Source organism: Corvus moneduloides, chromosome 5 (genome assembly GCF_009650955.1).
Source record: "Corvus moneduloides isolate bCorMon1 chromosome 5, bCorMon1.pri, whole genome shotgun sequence".
NCBI lineage: Eukaryota > Metazoa > Chordata > Aves > Passeriformes > Corvidae > Corvus > Corvus moneduloides.
Window position 1 is genome coordinate 4,042,999 of NC_045480.1, and position 24,114 is coordinate 4,067,112.

Here is a 24,114-nt window from a genome sequence, read left to right on the forward strand (position 1 = left end):
ATGGGTTCTGTCCTGGTTTTGTTGGAAAGGTCAGCTAAATTTGGTTGAGATCAAAACAATGTGTGCAGTATGACTGGTAAAATGGGAGCTGAGCTCTTAAGCTGACATTCCTTACGTTGCATGAGTTCAAAGATGGCACAAGTCAAGACACTGATCGTGACGTGAATTCCTTTAAAAGAACTTGGGGAAAAAAAATCCTCTTCCACTGCGATACAAACTGAAAACCAAATTTGCGAATTTAGATTTTATCATTTCACAAATGCTATAAAATTCTTTTTTATGTTGTTGCTCTGCTGGGTGTTTTCAGACCCCTCTAAGTTTGATCTATTTCAGCAGAATTTACAAGAGAGATTTTTTTCCTTTTTTTTTTTCCTTTTTTCTTTCAAGATTGTGTAGTGAATATATTTAACAAAGCTGACTAAAGAAAAAAGAAAAAAAAAAAATCACACCTAGTTTAAAAATATTTGTTTACCCTCCACCTTCTTTCTTAAATTTGAAAACCATGTGAAAGATCTAAAAGTAGCTGTAAACAACACAAGGAGGAAACTTTTATGAAAATTTCCCTGGTCTCTGCTAGTTGAAAAGAATGAATTCTAGCAGGGAAATTTCATTAGCACTTGAAAACCTTGAGTAGCTCTAAGATCCAGCGTAACCCAGGTTCTTAGAGCTCTTAGAGGCCTCACTCCTCCTGCTGCACTCCTGTTTAATAAATTCTACTTATTTTCCCTCTTTTCTTAGATTACACGGCGTGGATATACATGCTGGTATGCAAATAAATCTTCCTGAGGTATTACATCAAACTTCTAGCGAATTCCAGTGGGGCTGTGAGATACAAAATAGAAAGATCTGAATCTCTCTCTCTCTGTGTCTTCACTAGCAGAACATAATTTGTCTATCTTTTTTTTTTTTTTTTTTTTAATGACTTCAATAATGTTTCACTAATGATCATTTAGAAAAATATTAACAAATTACTTTAAGAGAGGAGAGACCATAATCAGCATTTGTTCTACAGAGGGATATCAATTCCAGATTTCACTGGGCTAATTCCTGTGCACCTCCAAAGCAAAAAGGAGTTCCTTTTGCTTAATTTTATTATTAATTATAGGAATATATAAAATAAAATGAAACATAGGTTACCAAATGTTTGAATCTCAGAGGACAAGGTAACTTTTCACTATCTCAGCCTAGAAGACTCTGTGTTATTTTTGATTTATTTATGTCCTTCCAATAAACCACAAGTAATGGTGTGAATTTGTCCTCTGGACCCTGGTCATTTTTGCAGTCTTTATTACAGTGGCTACAAAGTGTCATAGTGAAGGGAGGTATTGATGGGGGCATAATAAGTTTTTAAAGAACTGTCATAGATGTTAGCAAGAGAGAGGCTCAAGACAGATGAGATGACGACAAAAAGTCACCAAAGAAACTTCATAGAAAAGGAAAAAGAATTCCAAAGTATTAAGGTTTGATTTGCTCTAGACATGGAGAAAAGTGGGTTAAGGTTCATAGAATCATAGAATGGCCTGGGTTGGAAGGGATCTTAAGGATGAACCAGTTCCAATCCTCTGCTGTGGGCAGGGACACCTCCCACTATCCCAGGGTGCTCCAAGCCCCGTCCAACCTGGCCTTGGACACTTCCAGGGATCCAGGGGCAGTCACAGCTTCTCTGGGCACCCTGTGCCAGGGCCTCCCCACCCTCAGAGGGAAGAATTTTTTCCTAATATCCAACCTAACTCTACTGTAAGTTTGAATCCACTCTGTCTTGTCCTGTCACTCCAGGCTCTTGTAAAGTCTCTCCCCATCTTTCCTGTGGCCTCCCTTCAGGTACTGGAAGACCACAATTAGGTTGCCCCAAAGCCTTCTCTTCTCCAGGCTGAGCAATCCCAATTCTCTCAGCCTTTCCTCACAGCAGAGCTGCTCCATCCCTCTGATCCCCTTGGTGGGCTCCTCTGGACTTGCTCCAATGAGGGGGGAGAGTTTTTGAGGATGGAGACAAACAAATCAAACCCTAACTATGAGGAGGAGACAGGGAATGAAGTTGCCCACAACAGAGGAAACCAGGAGGATACTCCTCTGCTACAACTGCAGCACAGCTCTTTGTGAAATACATACTCACATCTCTGAGTAAGAACTCTGAATGTTTACTTAAGGCAGTAATTTAAGGATCATTGACATCAGGAAAAGCTAACTGTCTGCCCTTTCCACAGTCACTGGAGAATTTCTGACTCGGTTGCTCCTGAGGACCTGACATCCTTCAGTGCTTTGGTATTTATTCTCTGATATGAACCTGTCACCCTGTGGGGAGAAGGCAGGAGAGATTGTACAAACTTGCCCAAAGGATGGAAAGCTGGTTTGTTTATTAAAAAGGTGTAGTCTATTGCACGTAACTGCAGTACGTAACAAGCACGTTATAGCCAGGAGAAAGTAAATACTGGGGCAGTAAGCATGGACAGGCCAAAAAAAAAAAAAAAAAAAAAAAAAATTAAAAATTGCCCATTCTTTCCCCTGGTAAAAGAAGGGGAAGAGACAGAGAGATGGTGGGTATTATGCTGGGAAGGTCTATAAAAGAAAAAACAGGAGAGAGGAAAGGAGGAAAGTTTTGTTATTCTATTAAATCAAATATGTGTAATTAAAATTTAATTTTTTTAAATTGAACTTGTTGTTGAAATGAATTTTGTTGTTTGCAGTTATGCTGTTTTGTTTCTTTTTCCCTATAATTTAGACTGTAGATGAGAGGTTGGACTTCTTAATTTTCAGAAAATGCTTTATTGTCAGCGATAAAAATGTGTGCGGTGAGGGGAAGGTCTAATTGCAGAGAAGTTTGAGTTCTTTCACTCAGATGTCCTTGTACATGCTCAAGTTACTTCTTCTAATTTGCTGTCTGTGCTTCCCTGAGGTTCCCTCTATGTACAAGTGTTTCTGTGCAGACAGTAAATATAACATCAGGTTTCTGTTTAATGCTTTGCGTGGGCCCATGACTTGAAGTAGGGAATATGGTCTTTCTGATGCCTGAAGTGGCCACCTAGAAACAGAGACTAGACAGGAGTAAGGGAATAAAGGTAGGTATTTATTTGAATGCCTTCAGAGGTAGCCCCTGGGGGCCAGAGGCTACTGCCAAGATGGACCCCAAGATGGACAACAGGTCACGAGTTCTTCACACTTTTATAAGTTTGGTTCATTTGCATATCAGGGTTAATTCTCAAATTAATGCTTCAGTCAATGATGTAATTTTCTTAAGCTTGCCCCCCCTTTAGAGGCTTTTGGTTTACACTTTTTGGGCCTAGGACAGTCTGGGTGTCCTTGGAGAGCAGGCCCTGGAGAGGCTTTGTTATGTCTACCTAGCATGAGAGCAGAAATTACCAGGCTACAAGAAACTTCAGAGTTACACACTAGGCAGTGCAGGATTGAAAAACATGAAAGTTAAAACCTAAGGCATCATTCCAGGTGATGATTTTTAGAGTGGGTATTTTTATTGGTGCTTCCCACTTTGATTGCCCATGCTGTTGCTGGCAGGGATCCTTAACTCCCTGTAATCAGCCTTTGGAAAACATACGGGATGTGCACATTTGTGTTCATGGTGCTCCCCTAAGTTTTGTAGCCCCAGTACATGTGAAAAATTGCTGTTTGGATGCCTCCTCTGAAGGCAACAGCTTATAAGGTCTTGAAGGTATGGTTCCCACCAAGGAACCATTTATGTTTCATTTTTCTAATGCCTGCTTGGCCCTAAAATCCAGTGAGAGCAATTACCTGAATTTCTGAGCTTGAACTCTTAGTGGTAAGCTCACCATACAGTAAAGTCAGAAGGGACATCCCCTTGTGTGACAAGGATTAGTTTAGCAAAAGTGTATTTTGTACCAAGGGTCATGCCAGATCTGAAAAGGGGAGTTGGTGGGGTGGATTAGGAAGCTGTAGCATCGATGTATCACTGCACTTCTTGTGACATAGCCCCATTCTGAAGGCAGTAAGGAAAGCAATACATCATGAGTTGACTCTTGAATTTTCTCTGTGTCTCCTGTATTATATTGCCTGACCCCCAAGACTGCTGATGTATGCTCTCCTAAGATGCTCCTTTCCTCCCCAGCTGATCTTTTTTCACTGTACCTCATTTCATCTCAGTACATTTCATTGTAGTCACTCCATTGCAAAATTTTTTTTCTTTCAATTGTGTTTTATTTTATCATGTCTCCTTTCCAGAGTGTTTGTTCTACTTTGTTCTCTGATTTCAAATTCTTCCTTTCAGGAAAGGAAATGAAATCTTGTGATTTCAATGAGGATCAGCTGGGGAAGGTTTGGTCCATTTCTGTGCATTTCATGTCATCCCATTCTCTTTTATCGATTTCACTTGGTTTCAGAATTTTCTCTCTATTTTTTAGCATTTCATTTCTTCACTTTCTTCTCCTGTCTCTTTGTTTACCTTCCTCTCCTGATTTCAGGATTTCAATGTGAATAATTTTGGCAAGTTTCGGTCCTTTTTACTGCACCTCATTTCATCTCAGTCCATTTCGTTTTAGTCACTCCATTTGCAAATTTTCTTTTTTTTATTTTCAATTGCACTTCATTTGATCATATCTCCTTTCCACAGTGTTTGTTACATGCTTCCCATGAGCATTTTAGAAGCTGGGGAGCTGTTCAGGTTTAATCAGATCTTGAAATTTGAGCAGAGAGATCTAGAAGAGTGTATTAACTGTAGTACAGTCTGTTCCTCTAAGTGTTTGTCTGAAGGTTGATGGGGAAACAGCATAGGTGACAAAGAAAAATGTCATATAAAGCTCATTCAAATAGACTTAAATTTCAGTCTTGAAACTAAATCTGCATGTTACAGTAGGTTCTAACTCAAATAGTAATGCTAAAAACTAAATACAATAAAAAATACCCAATATTTGATTGTCAGGAAAAAATGAGGATGTATATTTCCAGGAGGCTTTTAAAAGGAAAATAATTGCTGTAGTGAGATTACAAAAAAGAAGGATATAAACATAAAGGAGGAAAAGAATGCCAGAAATTGTCAGGGGTTTTAAAAAACCCGTAAATGCAGGGAAGGTGGGAATGTCTGCAACAGTTAGATTTAAGAAGCCACAAATATCAGCACTGCAAAATCAGTCCAGAAGCCAGAATCTCACTCTCTTAAATCTTCCACCTATACTTGCCATTAGTAGCAGGACTTGAAATGTTAATGAATATGCCCTGATACAGTAGCCCTGGGAATTGCTACCATTACTGAATTAAAGGTGTAGAAAATGAGGCAGAGAGACTTGTGTCCTGTAACTTTATGCATCTACTCTAACCTTGTCATCCAGCTTCCATCCGGAGCTCCTGGTGAGACAGCAGCGCTGGCACAGGGCAATTCAATTTTCCTGTGCTGACTTCCCAGAACCATTGAAAAGCTCAGCTACCAGTTAGTTTTCAGTGAACCCCACTTTAAGTGATGCTTTCAAGGACATGTAAACCTTTGATGGCTCTTTGGGGAATTGAATGCAAATTTGTTCCTTATGCAACTCAGGCAAGCACATCATTTTTCATAATAGTGCCATAGGTATCAGGAAATTCCTGCACCGACCTGAGAAAACCACTGAGGGTTTGGATGGAAATGAGGTGGAGAGATGCAAAGCATCTGACTCTGTTCACACAAGCTCTCAATAGCTTGTAGTTCACATGGTGAATAAATTTTACAAAATTAAAAAAAAAAAAAAAAATTAAGCATTTTCTTAGTTCAGTGAGGGCAAAAAAAAAAAAAATCCATCTCTACAATAAATACATGTTCTGATTTGTTTTCATTCCAGTGACTAAACCAAAACAACTCCAAACTATTATTTTTTTCTTTAATTTGGTTCCACCAATTTAAATAAATAAAGAAATTGCTAGTCTCCTACAATCATAGATCTCTTTGAACAATATAAATATTTCTTAACATCTATAATCCTGCTAGTGACAACTTTGTGTCCAGTTTATTGTGGGACATAAAATGCTTCAAACACTGACCTGATCTGGTCAGCATCAGGAGCTGTTTTTGATACAGCCACCTCTCTGCTGGAAACCTTTGCTTCTATCATAATTAATCAAAGCTTTTAAAAGTCAATGTAATTAAGAGCAAGGCAGTTCTAATGCACCCACTGCAAGCTGTCTGCACTACATCTAAATAAAACAACCAGTCAGTGTAGTCATTTATTTGGCACAAAGGAGGTCATCTGACCCTTTACTTGTCTCTCTTGTCTCCAAAAATTTGTGTGTCCGTGTGCTCCTGCTATGCTAGACATTGTTTCTCCCTTTTTAGAGAGAAAATGAGATGCCAAAATGCTGATTCACTAGGGGAAATGACCTTGCTGGGAAGATGAAATCTAAAATCTAACCACCCTGCCACTGGTGAGTGTCGAGAATAAAGCCTGCTATTTGTGAACCTCTCAGGATAAGATGTACTTCAGCAGGAATGGATTTCTGCAGTGTTCCTTATGGAGAGAGGAAAAAATCATTGTTCTCTTGTGATCATTTGTTTCTCCACTGGAGTAATGCATTCAACAGCCAATCTTACATCCATAAAATTAATGCAAGTGAAATTTCCTTTTGAAGTGATTCCATGGTGAGCTGGTAGGTGAATCTGTATGAGGATCCATAACACATATTTGACATCATGTCCTCCAGCTGGAGGCATGTCAGCCATTAACCACAAGATGATTTCTGCAGGATTTGGGGACTGAAGTGGGGCAAAATGAGATATGAAGGGAAAAGCTAATTGAATGAAAGCTAATAATGAAACTTCATTGAATTTGGCACAAAATATTGGATAATATGAATGATTCAAGATGCTTTAAGGTGATAACATCCTAGAGTCGTACAATGGCTGAGGTTGGAAGGGACCTTAGAGACCATTTTCCCCATGGGCAGGGACACCTTCCACTATCCCAGGTTGCTCCAAGCCCCGTCCAACCTGGCCTTGGACACTTCCAGAAATGGGGCAGCCACAGTTTCTCTGAGAAACCTGTGCCAGGCCCTCACTACCTTCAAAATAAATAATTTATTTCAAATATCCCATCTAAATCTCCCCTCTTTCAGTTTAAAGCCATTCCCCCTAGTCCTACATTGTGAGTTTTGTTTGTTTTTTAAAATTGGTTTGACTATATGAACTACCCTCGAGCTTGCTTTAAGCGATTGGCTCTATCTTTGATCCCTATCACCTCCAGGAAATATCCACATCCTACTCTACCCCAGCCCAGCATCTCGTGACAGACAACACACTTTGTGTCTGATAGAATGGCCGTGATCCAGGGCTGTCCATCAGGATGGGCTGTGGTGCAGGCTTGTGGTCCCTGACAGCCAGGCATGACAGGAGCCTGCTGGAGGATGCTGCACGACTTACATCCCCTGTTTTCCCTGTTTTCCTTGTTCTCTCTGACAGGTGGCTCTCACCAAACCCGGGTTAGGTAGGGCTGATTAATCTCAGGGAAATGACAGTGGACTGTTTGGAGTTTTATGCTTCTCAGAACCCCTATTATTTAGGATATGTGTTTAAATATGAGCTCTCAGAGTAAAATGGAGGAAAACAAATCTATCTAAACTATTCTGAAGCTTGAATAGATTTGGAATATGTTTAAGATCTGTATCTCCTCTGCACTGGAGGTAATGCAATAATCTTCCTAAGGCTTCCTAAACTTTGATTTGTGGCTGCTTTACTCCTGCTGCTGATACTGGTTTTTTTCCAACTGGCATAGCTGCACACACAGGAAAGCTGTTCAGTAATATCTTATTTCTATGTTTTGTTATCTTATCAATGCACTCGTACACAGACAGGAACTAAAAATATTTGAAATACAAAGTTACATTCTATGCTATAATGTGATCACAGAGCCAGTTTTTCAAAGAACAGTACAGGCTTATATTTTTAATGCCATCGGCATTTATTTCCTTTATGCTGGTGGCACAAGTCTGATAAAACTTCATGGGATGTATTGCACCTTTAAGATGTTGCTGTGAAATGTTAGCCTCACTCAGAAACCCAAACGAATTCCCACACTTTGTTTATTTGCTCTGTATTGGCAACAAGAATTAGCAGTAAATATTAATGTGAATGCAGAGGTGTGTGAATCCGTTAGCCACAGCATCAGTGAAGCCTTTATGCTGCTTAAAGCTCCAGAACGTGACAATTGTCAGCTGCAACACAGAGCCACAGGAAGATCACTCATGGTGTGGATGAGACTTGTAGGTTTTTTGACAGATGAAGATAAATTGCTGATGATTATGTACCAGATTTCACAGAAATCCCTTCAGGAGCACCTGACCAGGATGAAGCAAGAGTAGGATACATTAAATCATAGTATGGTTCAATATTTAATTACCAAAGTTGAAATAACTGTATTTTTTTCTTTTTTTAATCCCTGTTTCCCCTGTCCTGTCCCCCCCCCCCCCTTTTTTTTTTCCCCCCTCCTTTTAAAATAAACCCAGTGATTAACTCTTCATTTAAAATTGAGTGTCTTGGATGCAGAATTTTTTGCCTGGGAGTTTCTGACTGAGAGCTTGAGGATGTGGTCTCAGTTATACAATTCTTTCTCAAATGCTCTTCCCTCTCTCTCTTCACACCCTCCACCCCTCCAAAAGACACAAAACCACCACAGATGAACACAGATGAAAAAACAACACGTGATAGCCTCAATATAGACATTGTATGACCTGAAAGATATTATGGGAAGTTGCTGCTTTTTTACTGATGAAAGAAAAAATGGTTTAGGCTCTTGGGAAATAAATAAGCAGTGAATGTAGAAGCAGAACAACAATATTAAATTATAGACTGTGTTCTTTCTATCTCACTAATAAGAATAGCATTCTGATTATAGCTATAAATTCCATTTTCTTAGTACAAAGAAACTTTTTTAATACCATTGCTGTTATCAGAAAAAAAAATTAAATAGTTAAATTAAAAAAAACTGCAGCACAGACCACTTCTTTTATTCATTAGCACAAGTTCATTAGATTGCTCTCTCTGCCTTCCTGGGACATCAGCAGCGACACTCAGGGGTTTGAAGAAGAGAAAATACCCCAGCGATAAATAATAATGCAATGCAGACTTTCTCCACCCAAACTAGTAATTATTCCTGATGCCTCCTGCAGTCACCAAACTGCTCCTGACTTGTCTGAGGCCACTGGAAGCTGGGGGAGCGTGAGGTCAGGAGAGCTGTGCCAGCAGCTGCTGGGGATGCTCTGCTGTCTCCACGTGATTGAAGGTGCCTGTCGATATCAGGTGGCTCAGAATGTATTTCCTGGGCGTTGCCATCTTCACTGTCAGCTGTAAAACGTGGCACTTTTACAGTCCAGAGCTGCAGGGTTGGGCAGGAGAGCACAGCATGGAATAATAGGCAGTGGGTGTCACAGGAGGTGTGGAGGTGATCCCAGGAGAAAGCCAGGGACTCAGACTGTGGCAGGTGCCTTCTCCAGCAGGGTTCAGCTGGACAGCTGTCCCCTTTCCAAGGAAAATGGGACTTAAATAGTAAGCAATAATTATTGTGGCTGCTCTTCTCTAGGAGACCCCACCTCTTTCCCTGCTTTTTCCAGGTGGGTTGGACTAGATGATTTTTAAGGCCTCTTCCAACCCAAACTATTCTATGATTCTAAAATTCTTCATAAAAAGTGCATAATCTGCAAGCACAAAGTGATCTTCTCAGAAAGTACAGGCAAGATATTATTGCCATATAATTTGTGTTCCCTAGCTGGCAGACTAGTACTTCCAACAGTCTTGGAAGAACATAAGGGCAATCTTTATTCCATATTAATGCAAGCTTTTGTTGGTGCCTTTCCAGGTTATTGTTTTTCTTAATGGAAAAAGAATATTTGCTTGGGGAGATAAGAGTCAGTTGAGTGAGTATATGTCTTCTAAAGTTAAAGAATATCTTAAACTCTTGCAATACTTGGTAGAAGCAGATCATTTGCACATCCTTTGTACAGGAGGAAAGGGATGTTGGGGCAAGAGGAAAGTAATTGCCCAAGGCCACCCTGCAAAGCAAAGAAGTAAAACCTGAGGCATTTGGGTCCTGACTAACCAGCCTGTTCATTGGCAAAGCAGCTATTTTGTGATGGCAGAGTATTATCTGCACATAGTGGAATTACTGGGGTGATCCTGTGCAAGGCCAGGAGCTGGACTTTGATGATCCTTGTTGGTCCCTTCCAACTCAGAATATTCTACCTCCAGTGATCTTATGCAATTGGCTTTGGTGCAATATACTTAATATTGGTGCTTCGGTATTTTGAAACCTTATTTGACCACTGGAACAGAATGAATGTGCAGGGATGGGGTAGAATTCAGTTTTCCCAGATTTAGCCAGGAAAAGGACTGGAGATGGTACTGCATCATGACTACAATAACCTCACATGTGTGAAAGAAGGCTGCACATTCCTCACTTTCTGTCCTCATGCCCTCCATCCTCATCCCAGCATTACACATAACTTTGATACAAGGAATCTGCAGCTACCTAGGAAGTTGCTGCTCCCAGCATGGGCAGAGCAGGCAACTTCTAGCAAGTATTAATTATGTTAATGATGCCAAGGGACGAGCTGGAAAAGGCACTTTGTAAATGAAAGTGGGCAAAGTTGCATGTTCCTTTGGTAGCTACACTGGCTGAGCATCTACTCAGCGTCATCCAGTCCCTGCAGCGCTTCTGAGTGTCTTCCCTCTCCCCAGGCTGCAGCAGGAAACTCAAATTTATATTAATGCCACTTGTCCAGCTGCAGCTACTTTCAGGATTCTTCCACAAGCCAAGTCACTTGCAGGGACTGTGAGACTTTGTGTTCTCCTCCATTCCCCCTGACTCTGTCTGTGTGTGTGTTTGGGGTGGGTGACTTGGTCCTCACTCATGAGTGCCCAGGGCAGGCTCTCAGCAGCAGGGGAGCATTAAGATATACTTGGAGAATTTAGTTCCCTGAATTTGAGACCAACTCTTTTCCCATACCTCATTTTAAGAAGTATTTTGAAAGCTCCCAATTCTTTCCTCCCCTATATTTAGATTATATTACAGGTTTTAAAATAAACCTTGGTAGCAAAATATTTACGAATCATTCTTAGAACTTCTGTAAGTCCAAAACATATCTTTGGCTGCATGTCAGACAGGCTTATTGATTAAAACTATGTTCTCTTGAATCACCAAGGTCTGTGTGAAAACGGCCTGCTTTAGAATTGCCCTGTCTGGTAATCTTGATGTCCAACGTGCAATTTATTTCCCGTTTCTTGGTCCATTTTTTTCAAATTCATTTTCCAATATTGTTTCTTCAAACAAGCATTGGGACTAACACAACAGAAAAGATTAATATTGAACAACTGCAGTAACCTGGAATGTTACCAGAGCCACTGAAATTCACTCCAGGCTGAATTTTGAAGCTTTGTGCCTCTGTTTAGATCTCTTAACATCACCATTCCTTTTTCTTAGAGGATCCTTTGGATTATTTAGCATCATTTGAATAAAATTTTCCTTTACTTCCAGGATCCTTTCAATTGTTTCACATCATTTGACTAAATCTTCCCTTTACCTTCAGGAAACACAGATCACTGGGATTCAATGCAGGCAGTTATTTAGATTTTGGAAAGGGTAAGTGGTGTATTTTGTAAAGATCTTGAACACACCAGCTGCCACTAAAATAACCTGATTTCATACATTTAAACCTTAAAGTACTATTTTTACCCTTTATTTGAGAAAATGTGTAGAGTAATAAGTATTCTTGAATTATTTTGAAATTTTAAGAAAGTACCCTAAGGACTTGGGTGTGTTTGTATGGGATTTCACACACACACATACAACCCCTTGGAGGATTTTAGGATTGTTTTAATCTCTTGTAGGAGTAAAGTAACAACATTCTGGTTTTCACTCAGTCTTTGAGATCCAGTCCTTTCTCACTGCCACACAGTTTATGGCTTGCACTCAAATTGTGTTATCTTCTCTTCCCTTTTACTTTGTGTTTCTTGTTCCAAAGTGTAAATTGTTTCCTGCCACTCTACAGGACTTTTCTCCCTTAATGATATGGAGGGAGATAACTACTCATAGTGCTGACAGAGGTAAGAGGACCAGGATAAGTAATACCTCAGCTGCAGAATGATATACTGCTAGTGGGAGTAAACTCCATATTCATATCCCAAAACACTAGTTAGTCTATCAGCACTTCTGCCATTATCTCCTCGGCCACAAATCCAAAGTTTCAAGGTCAGCTGTAACTGTATTGAAAATCTTGAGATCTAAGAAAAGCCCAGTGAATTAACAACCTTTTTCTGCCTGGATTTTGTTTCTGATATGAGGCCCCTTAGATGCCTTTGTTTGGCTGGATCAGGGCAGTAGGATAAGGGTAAGTATAAAACCTATATGGATAAAGTCATATTTTTTGAGGAGAGAAGTAATTTTTGAAAAAAAATCAGATATTTTAGACCACAGAAAGTACAAGGTCAGAAAGCACTTTGTGTTGAGGCTTAAGTAATTACCCACGTAAATAAATATGCACCATTAATACTGGCACCATGATAATTCATTCAGAACAAAGACTGATTGAAGCAATTCATTTAAACCTGGATTTAAATGTTCCAAAGTCTTAAGAAAAAAGGAGTAAAGGGGAAAAAAGACATACCTAGGTTCAAAATTCTACATTTAGGTATAAATAATCAACTCTAATATGGATCAACTGAAGAAGAAAGTAGTAAGTGTGATAAGAAATCAAGCAATGTTGCCTCTGAAGAAAACTGGAGAGATCTGGGTTATCTCTTGTAGAAAAGAGGAGACATAATATGCAATGTAAGTGCTACTTCGGAGGGGGAAGAAAAAGATAATGGATGGAGGCTGGTGACAAACTCAAGGTTACACCTGATTTGTTGGCCAGACTGTCCTAGTGAGCTCACATACACACAATCTTGCAAAGTCAGTGCTTTATTGACTGCATGGTGTAAACCTGTCTGAAATAAATTTCCCACTGGTATTAAACTCTAAGTCTCTCCGTAACGTAGATCATCTTTTGCTTTGTTCATGTTTCCCAGCAATCTATAAGCATGAGGTTGGCACTACGGCTTTTTCCTACACGTGAGATCAGGGACTGTAAAACTATTGTATGAGTAAACTGTTCTATTCATATCCATCAATAAATTTGGAACTCAAGTGTTAAAGCCTAGGCTTTAACCTTCATCTTAACTTTTTGAGTAGCTTTTTACATTAACATGCTATAGCTGTCTCGTAGTCTCACATTACTATCTGAATTTAAGACTGAAAGTACATCCAGCTTCAGCAATTGCTCGTCACTCGCCTGTTGAAATCTGCATTTATCTTGCTAATTACTCTGACCGATTTCTCTTCCCTAGCACCATGCCCACTACTGTACTACCCTCACCTGAAATGTCAGAAACCATTTTCCATAATAGGTCAAGAAAACTGCAGGATAATATCCTTTCTGCTAATACATAAAGGGATTTCTTTTCTTTAATACTGCAATGCTTTCAGAACTTTCTCTTTATTGTATTTGCTCATGTTCCCTGGAACTTGGTTTTAGGTGAAATGGAAGCACACTGGATGGATGCCTTTTTCCTTATGACCTGAAATTGGCTTTAAGCAGCCATTTAGGAGCAATTCTGATGAAACTTTAAAGACTGTATGTGATTATGTGCTCATGTAACTTCTCGGACTGGTCATTTGTACCATCCAGACTGCGGGATGAGCAGATGGAGCAGACCTGGGAGAAGGACTTGGAGGTGCTGGTGGGTGAGAGCTGGACATGACCCATCTCTAAAATCCCCCATGTCCTGGGCTGATCCCACAGTGTGGTCAGCAGGAAAGGGAGGATTCTGCGCCTCTGCCCTGCTCAGGTGAGACCCCACCTGCAGAGCTGCCTCCAGCTCTGGGACAGGAAGGAGGTGGAGCTGCTGGAGAGAGTCCAGAGGAGGCACCAGGATGGTGGGGAGAGTTGCGATTGTTCAGCATGGAGAAGAAAAGGCTTTGGGGTGATCTCACTGCAGCCTTCCAATGTCTGGAGAGTTCAATAAAAATGGAGAGAGACTATTTACAAGGCATGTAGTGATTGGATAAGGGGGAATGGATTCAAACTGAGAGGAGGTTTAGATTGGATATTAGGAAAACGGTGAGGGTGGGGAGGCCCTGGCACAGGTTGCCCAGAGAAGCTGTGGCTGCCCCTGGATCCCTGGAAGTGCCCAAGGCCAGGTTGGATGGGGCTTGAAGCAGCCTGGGATAGTGGGAGGTGCCCCTGCCCATGGCAAGGGATTGGAACTGGATGGGCTTTAAGGGCCCCTCCACCCAGACCATTCTATGATTGTATCTTCTCAATTTAATTTGGTATTTCAGATATAGGGCCTGAATAGTCACACAGAAGATTACTTCTCTGACAAATTTTCCCACAGTGTCACTTCGTGTAAGAGTCTGTATTGTTCTTTCTGATTTCTTATTTTTAGCTTTTTAACACCACATGTTGACACTATAGAACAAACAGCTTTTTATCCCTCCAAAGAGACAGTCATATTTAACATTTACATGAAATGGGAGAATCTTTATCCCAGTTCTTGAGCTCTCTATTTTAGATGAGTTTTGAATGACTGAAGCAATGCCTGGGAAAAGTACAGGTTTGTTATTTGCTGCAAGGCTGAGGCTGGGATCCTCTAGTGCTTGGACAATCTTTGGAGGCAGTAGAGTGGTTCTGGAGTTATGGATAAAGCTGGACATTTAACACATGCTGCAGTGTCTGGGATTTTCTTCGAGCACTTGAAGACCAGAGAGTAGAAAAAGTAATAATTTTAATTTTTGTTCCACTTAATTCTAAATAGTGTATTTTGATAGCAGCTGACATATGGAAAGCTGGGGGGAAAAACGTGCTTTGAAATGTAAGTAACGTTTGCAGATATAGAAGCCATGTAATGATATGACAATATCCCAAACAGTTTGCATGGTGCCTTAACTATATTATTTGTTTTGATTTGACTGCAATAGAAAACACCCATCCACAGACTCTGCCTGGCTTGCCAGTTATGCAAAATCACAAACCCTAAATCAAAGCCATCAGCTCCTTCTTTCTGCTCAATATCAGCACAATCAAACACTACCACCTGCAGACACTGTCCTGTATCTCAACCCACCTCTGCTGAGGCCAGTGAGCAAGAATGGTCTAGAGAGTTGACTACAAGTCTAAAGAAGCTGTTGTGTATGTTTGTGGATTTGATTTGCACATATTTAGTCCCACCTTTGGTTCTCAATTTTGTATAGTCTGTGTACTGTGATCATACAAAACTTAGGTTGTGAGGGAATGTATAAGGTCTGTAGTGCAACCTCCTGTGCAAAAAAAGGGCTAACCTCAACGTCAGAGCATGTTACTCAGGACTTTGTCCAGTTGAGTGCTGAAAATTTCCAAGGATGAAGATTTAAATCACTCATTTGGACCTCTGATCTGGCACTTAACCAGTTAATGGTGGCCTTGGCAGTGTTAACAGTTTAATTCAATGGTCTTAAATGCCTTTTCCAACCTAAATAATTATCTGATTCCAATACTTCTTCCTCAGTCTTATTTTGTCTCAATGCTTGCTGAGAGACAGTCACTCCCCTCCTGCTCCTTTCTGAGGAAAGGTAGGAAACTAGAATAAATTTCTATACCTGCAATGGCAATGAAAGGCCCATGTTGGAGTCTTGGGGTCCAAGAGAAAAAATTTTTGTGCTCAAACATCCTATTGATGCCAGATTGTTAATGAAGACCATCTATATCAAGGGAGAGATAGAATTCAAATGTCCTGCACAGACAAATACATGGCTCAAAAGCTGTCTGGAGTTGATGCCTGTGGCAAAGATTTAAGTAACACCTACGAAGGAAAAGCAACAAATTTGGAATAGGAACCCCACTCAGAGTCATCATGTCCTGGTAAGTCTGATCATGATTATCTCTTCTTCAGATCCCAGGCTCTACATCTGAGCTACAACAGAACCTGCACTTACTTGGAGAGAGGGAGGTGTATTTAAAAAAAAAAAATCAAATGTGTTTTATATGAGATATATATTTGGAATGAATTTTTTGCAGAAGCTGAGAAACCAACAGCTTTGCCTGATAGATCCTGCCAAGGGAACTGTGGCTCAGAGCAGTATCACACTTGTGTTCATCTTCACAATGGAGCAATCCTGGGAGCAGATAAAGTGCACAGAGTGAACACCTAGAAGAAAGGCTTAAGTTTGCAAGTGATAAATAGCATTCACCCAAAGCTAGAGAGAGCTGCTTCAGGTGGGTTTCTCTGCTTTGTTTTGTTGAACTTCAGTTTGATCACAGCTCGAGCTCCACAGCAGTTTAAAGCTCTGAGAGCACAAAACCAGCCATCCTATCGTCCAGCATATGTCAGCTTGTTTTGATTCAATAGAAGCATTGGAGACAGACCTGGTACTGCCCTAAACTCTTTGTGGGTACAGTTTAGTGCTCAACCCTCTTTTACAATGCCCAGATTTAAGAGCTAAAGTGAAGGGAAACATGAGGGGGGGAAAAAAACCACAGCCTTTTCACTTGCTCTGTGAATCCATGTGGTTTCTGAGGCAAAGAGATGCAGTGTTCATGATGGTACATTTGTATTCCTTAAGAAAAGCATCTCCCTCTTGGACTGATCCCGTGGTGGAAATAAGGCACTGAACTTATTTTTAGATACAAAGCAAGTGGTTCACAGACATCTCGTTTAATGAGTTTCTGTGATATACTGCAACAGGGGCAAAAATCTCAAGTGCAGGGCTGTAAATGAAGTCTCCTGGCTGAGGAAGTAATTCTGTCACTGCGGTGCCCATGTAGGTTAATTCCTAAACCCAAAGCACTGAGGTGTTTTCAGAAGTGGATGTCTGTAGGAGGGCAGGCTTTCAAAAACAACTTATGTACCCAAAGCTGTGAGGAACTCCCTGTTCACTTCCCAATGCACTATAAAAGATTTCCTAACTACTGTTAAACAATGAAACATTATGTGCTCCCTCTTTGCTGTCCTCAGGACCTGGAATACAGGGTACATCCACATGGTGACCTGAACCTGGGCCCTAACTTGGTAAATAACTTCCTGTGAAGCAAATTCTGATCAAAATTTGGGAGTCATGACATTGCTGAGATAATTCCCAACAGTTTGCAATCAGCTACAGCCACACATCCTTTCCAGAGCTCTTAACTTTTGGGGCTGGAAATGCCAGCAATAATACTGGATTTAGCATAGAACTGTAACCTTAGTCTGTTTGACTGTGTCTGGGGCTCATGAGAGAGGTCTGTAATTATTTGTAGGCATTTTTTGTCCAGGATTCAGACTACAGCTGCTTTCTGCACATTTCATCTTGCTGGATGTTTGTTGATTAAGCCTCTTAAAACATTCGACACATCAGATGGATGATTGTGAAGTCTAAAAAATATTAGTAATACCTGGTTGTTTGAAGCCACAGAATAATGAACAGAATTCTGAAAGAAGCAGAAGGTCAGAAAATGCTGGTATCTGATGTTTTATACATGCAAAACCATGGGCATAAGCAGAATTAATTTCTTTGGGCAGCAAAGCAAGGAGCAAAGGGAAGAGCAGCTTAGATGGGAGAAGGATGAACTGTGAAATAAGCAAGCTTAAAAAAATAAATATTCAACGGAAAGATGTTACTTTTAACATTTAAAAAAACCAGAAATTTTGTATATTTTAATATGTTGTCGGGATGACTGTACTGCTACAGAACAAAACACCTTTCTGATTAAAGGATGACTCTCAAAGCCTAAATCCTCCAAAATAAACAACAACAATAATAAAAATAGCAAATTTAACTTATTTATGCTGTAGAAGTTATGTAGCTAATGGTCAACAAAATATTGCCTGCAGATGCCTGCACAGATTTTACTCTGTCCTCCTGCACACACATTCAAATAGAAACTGAACTGGCAATTGAGCCCAGGTTATACGAGTATTTCTTTCTTATTTCATACAAAAGATGTAAGAACTTTGTATTCCTCAGGGAGCAGAAGATTACAGATGCAGCCTGTAAAACATTCTCCTCTATTTTGATCATACCTTAAATTCTGTAGGCACTAAGTGAAGGGATGAAAACAAAGGCTCTCTACGTCCCCAGTTGCTGGAATCCATGATCAATGGGATCTCTCATAGCATATTCAGCAGCACAATGTTAATCAAGGTCACTGTCTCTTTTTTTTGCAGTGATTAAGGGTCATGTCAAAGAAGACATATTCCTTTGATTGTTTATGTTATTCACATCTGATAGAGATTAAAATCACTCATGCCCAGTTAGATGTTCCAGCCTGAGGCAGTTTAAATGGGTGCTGTGACTTCAGCAATGTTTTCAGTTCAACTTTTGCTGTACATACACATTGTGTGGGATTTTCTGTGAGAAACACTGGAGTTTTAAGGATTGTATGTAGCCAGTGGGCACATTCCCTTGATTTGTGTGTTTTGATCTTCCTTGTCTGCAACAATCCAAAATCAGTTTTAGGGTGATAAACAGAGTTTTCCAGGCGTTTTTTTCTTTACCAAGACTTAAAGGAAGGTCTCTGCTGCACAGAATTTCTGAGAGGAGGGAAAAATTGTGGCTGCTAATTGTGTAAGAAGTTTATTATTCAGAATTCACAGCTAATTGGCAGCAGCACACCGAGGGACAGTTGGCTATTTTAATTGCAACTGAGGAGTCCTCCAAAATTGAGAAAGTGGTGTGAGTATAGCAGAGGGCTGGAGGCTGGAGCACAGGAATGAGAGAAGTTACAAGGGGAATTAGAGCAACCTTCCTTCCACTGCCTACGGTGACAAGGAGAGAAGGCAGAGTAGAGTCTTGGGGTTGCACAATGAAAGGTCAAGAGGCAAAGGCCACAAGTTCCAGCAGCTGAAACTCACACTGGATTTTAGGAAATTCATTTTCCCTTCAGCACAGGAGCAGAGGCTCAGCAGGAAGGGAGCAGAATCACAGAGCCTGCAGATTTTCCAGACTCCAGAAGTGCCCAAGAAATAGATACAGGACAAAGGGGAATGGCTTCAGACTGGAGGAGGATAGGTTTAAATGAGATACTAGGAAAAATCTTCCCAATGAAGGTGGTGAGGCAGTGGCATAGGTTGCTCAGAGAAGCTGTGGATGTCCCATCCCTGGAAATGTCCAAGGCCAGGTTGGATGGGGATTGGAACAACCTGGGCTAGTGGAAGGTGTCCCTGTCCATGGCAGGGCATTGGAACTGGATGATTTTTAAGGTATCTTCCATCCCCAAACATTCTGTGATTCTGTGACTGTGAAATCTGATTTATCTCTGAGGTTGCTCCTGCTTTGAGCAGGAGTTTGCAGAACAGACCTCCAGAGGTTGCTTCTGGGCACGACTCTTGTCTGATTCTGTGATTCTAGTTGTGTGTAGTCTCTCCTGGGGAAAGGGAGATCCTCTCTGAAACAAAAAAATGACATTGAAGAAGCAGTGAATGCAATGGGTTTTAATTATGAGGATGAGATCAAAGGGCTTTCGTCAGCTCAGTTCAGAATAGTTATATATGACGCAGTTCAAAAGTTAAGAAAACAAAAGTTGCAGGGATCTATAAACACCTTGGAAATCTTCAGGAGCTTTCCAGAGCATATATCTTCTGTTAATAAACCGAGCATTTCTAATTAGTGGAAGTGACCACAAAACTCTAACCAAGGAGCACAAATTAGAGAAAGCACACAGCCTAATTTAACGACTCTAGAAGTTATTACCTGCCTACATGAAGCCTGACATGAGGAGAGTATTGAGTGAATTATGTGGATTGAATGAGAAATGTGGTGGGTTTGTGCCAAGTGGAGGAATGAGAGGGGAAGAGGGGGGAGTAGCTCATTTACCCCAGATCAGAAATCCATATGCTTGTTAACCAGGCACTGGCTACATCCCAACATGAAAAATGAAGTTTACATTGTGTGTGTGAACCAGTAATTTGCATTGATTTGCACATGATTTGTGTCTAATTTGCTAATCGTTAAACTCCATGTGATATGTAAATAAGTAGAAAGTTAAAACCTCGGCTTTAAATTCATTCACTTTGACAATTTAATCTGGCTGGCAGGAGTTGCCTTCCCTCACACAGTCTGGGTACATTGAAGGTCACATTCCATGAAAGACTTGCAAAAAGGCCTTTCACTCATTATTTCCTTCTATTGTTCCTGTCCAAAGACAGACAAATTTTCCTGTTTTTTAGGATTTTTGAGATGCTTAGATTATTCCACAACCATTTATATGACTTGTGGTCCACCTGTATGTAAGACTGACCACTACAGCTAATTATCCCTTTGAGATCCCTGAAATACTGATGGGATGCAGAGCAGAAAATGTAGGAATAACGGAAGTGAAAACAACTGCCTGGAGGTTCTGCAAGATTGGTGTTAATGTGAGCAGGACCAAGTTTAAAATCTACAACCAGACCTCCTAATATTTCAGATAAATGCTAATTGGTTTATTTTAAATGTGTTTAAATGCAAAAGGACAATCACTGTATGCCAACATTAAAAAAAAAAAAAGGTAGCAATTTGGTAGGGGTTTTTTATGAGATAGAAACAAGAGGTGACAGAACTGGGATATTTGATATTATCAATGCCTCAACTATCTCGGGTGATTTCAAGATCATGAGAAATCTTGATATCAAAGCTGGAACAAAAAAAAGGATGAGCAGGTTTCAAAGATCAAATGGGGTTTGACCTCCTGTTAAAGAAAGCCTCGTCAGCAATGTATGCAGTGTTAACACATTTAGTTGGCTGTAGGAATATGTTAATGTTTCCTGATGTCCTAGGAGACAAAAATGGTATGTAAATGAAGTTGTTTCATGTGTGGGTTGTTTGGTATTTTTTCTTAAAAAAAAAAATTGATCAAAACCATTTTAAAACCACAAAAATTCACAAAGTGTAACTCAGTGAATGGAGCACTGGCTTATAACATAAAATAACAGTTTTATTCTCACTTGTTTGTCATGAGTCTATAACTCCTCAAACTGAACAATAGGAGTAATTAAGTATGACAGAGGACAGAGAAGAGGTTTCAAAATGGACTCTGCAGAGCCAATGAACACCAGCCAGTACATAACTCATCAATGGACCTAATCCTGCATCAGCGAAGCCATTGGAAATATTTGTCTTCACTGGCTGCAACACCAGACCTTCCAGAGCAAGGTCAGTTTGAATCCTGCCAGAAATGCCTTGTGAGTCCCTGGCTGTTCTTCCACTTCTCTGCCCTGTGCCCTGCAGCCACTGCATGTTGGGCTATCCATTGATTTAACACTATTTTGATTGTCTTATAATGCAAATGCTGACCTTGATAGGGGAAGGTTTTCACTTTTTGACTTTTTGTTTTGTAGTTGCCAGCATAACAATTAATACATACTTAGTAGAATCCAAAATTAGTCATTCCTGAATGTAATTATGTGCTAATTATGCAATTCTTTTATTTTATGTAGACAGAAAAAAAAAATTAAAGTACTTCAATTATAGTTTCTTCAAAAAATCAAGTCAACTACTACTTGACTTAAATAGTAATTTTTAATATAATTTGTCACTTGGCCTTTTAACACTTTAGGGATTTTTACAGTATTCTTATTGTATATCTAACAAAACCGTTTTTTCTTTGTCTGCTTTTTTCCCCCTAGTATTAGAAATTTGATGTGGCTTCACCTTACCCATCTGTCTGAAAAGAGCAGATTACATGTTCACATAAATTATTTATTGTCAGATTAGTATATGTTTACTGACTCCTAGCAGTTTTGGTGGAGTTGGAACTAAACTTTTAAACAGATCTGAAAAAGGGGGGCCAGAACAATTTTGTGTGTAAGTGAGGCTGATCAGATCAAGTTCTTTGTGTACCTGATGCTTCATTTCCTCTTTCTGCTTTTTGAATCTGCTGGCTGTTGTTGCTCCATTTGTCAGAAGTGGCAAATGGAGACAGATAAGGGTCAAATGTTTTGTGACAATTCTGTCTGAATAGGCAAATAACCTAAACTAGTGCTTCCAAGCAAAGAAAACCATATAAGCTCGGCCTCTTTTGGTTGGCCAGCCAGTGTTTCCAGCTGCACATCGTGATTGATGTATGGGCAGCTTAAATCCAGATACAGCTCCCCAGGGAACAGACCAGATCTGTGACAAGGCAGCTGGAGCATCACAGTGGCTTTCCCTGTACTGAATATTGTAACAGGGAGAAGATTTTGGGAACAGATGATGACGGAAAGCAGTAGGAGATGGGACTCCAACGCACAGGAACACAGGATTCCCGAGTTCAGCTGCTTGTGAATTACTTTAATTCTGCTTTAAAAGATGTCTCCACAGTGCTTTATCTCCATAACAATATTGTTCTAGACAGTATCTGCTGTGCTCAGAGGGAAACTCTCATTTGTGTACAGGAAACAAAGAGCATCAATCAAATCACACTTATGACCCTTTCTGCATAATAATACGATAACAGGGGTCGGATTCAGAGCTACCCAGACTACACTGATAATTAGGAGTTCAAGTGAATTTGAGTCTTATTATTGTAAACAGTATGGAAAGACATTCATAGAAGAATTGCAAAATAATGTTGTGCTGTTTGATGGCTGGCAATTTAAGGGCAGTGAGGGGTGAATTATAAACCCAAGATTTTAAGTGCTTGTTGACTCTAGCACTAAGTCTTTGTTGCCACTAAATCGATTTTTATCAGTATCAAAACTCAAGCAATATTAAGGTGTTCACATTTACAAAAAAGGATTTTGACAAAACCTTTGTAGATCCTGTACAGAAAAGCCCATCTTTACAAGAAAGCTGTCCTCTCTCTTCCCAAAGGAAGATTTTTGATCACCCTCTTGAAATGTTGCCAGTTGCTTGCATCTATTTGCTCTGGATACAGTCACTCTTTTGAAAGTTTTATGCCATTCTTGTCAGTAAAAGTACAGCTGGGGAGAAGAATGAGTGTTCCTGGAGTCCTTGATCCCATCCAGCAGCTGTCAGTCCAGATAGTGCTCCCTGAGGGGCTGTCTCCTGAAACCAGCATTGCTTCTTGCTCTTCCCTGAAGGAGGTTGTGGTGGGGCAGTGGGGATGTGTGTGTATGTGTGTGTGTCTCATTTGAGATTTAAATTGAAAGAAACAGGCTATAGGGATTGAATCTTTATCAGCTGCTGCATGAAGAGTTGTATTGTAGGGAGTCTGCTGATACTGAAATACAAAAATATTCCCTAACATTTATCTCTTCCTTCAATGCCTTCTGTAATCAGCTCCCTTATTCTGTTTTTGCCTCCCTGGCTCGTGCTGCTGTCATTGACTGGCAGGCAGAGACCACAGCATTGCCAATTTACATTTGCAATCAATAGAGCACTTTGGTTTTCAATTAAGTTATTAACATGCATGTGATAAACAACAAAGTTAACTTTCAGCTGACATTTATGACTATGTACTGAAGCAGAAACACTTAAAATCTGATTACACAGAGCTCTTCCTGGATGCAATTGTCGTATACACCTCTGCTTTCCACTCTCCTTCTCAGATACCATTCAGGACTCCTCCCCTGCTGACAAGCTCCAAAATGTTTTGCCTTCTGGCATCAGTAAAAATATGTGCACTATTTTAATTGAGAGCTAGTTAGCAAAAAACCAAGGAACTTGGACACACACAAACATGAGGATGGGGTGCAATTTCCTTAGCGTGTATTGTCTGGGAACTTTGAATTAACGTTAATGTTTGCCTTGCAAAGTCCCTTTCAGTGATCACCACCCAGATTTGAGCAGCAGGTTAAGCTGGCCTGTCCCTCAGTGCCTACACCCTGAAGATGACACACAAGAAACCTGCCACAGTGGGGGTTTCAGCCTCCCTCTGCAGTCTGCTGGGTCGAAAAGGGAGGGAAGAGCTGCTATCCAAGTTTAACTGAAGACAGCACAACTTTTTCTGTGACTCTTAGGGATGTGCCAGCTTGAAAAGTCATGGATCAGGAGACTACGTGCCTGGTCATGAGAGCACAAGGAAAAAATGGAAGTAAACAACTGGAGAGCTGTCAGTGCAAGGGGATCATTTTCCTTCCTTTCAGAGTGGGCAATTCTATTGCTTTGAAATCCAACAAGCTCTCCCAAATTCAAGCCTCTAGCTGGCGTAACCGTGAAAGCACAAGTGCAGGCTGAAGGCTGTGCTTGATCAAGGGAGAGACCAAGAGCAACTGAGAGTGAGAAA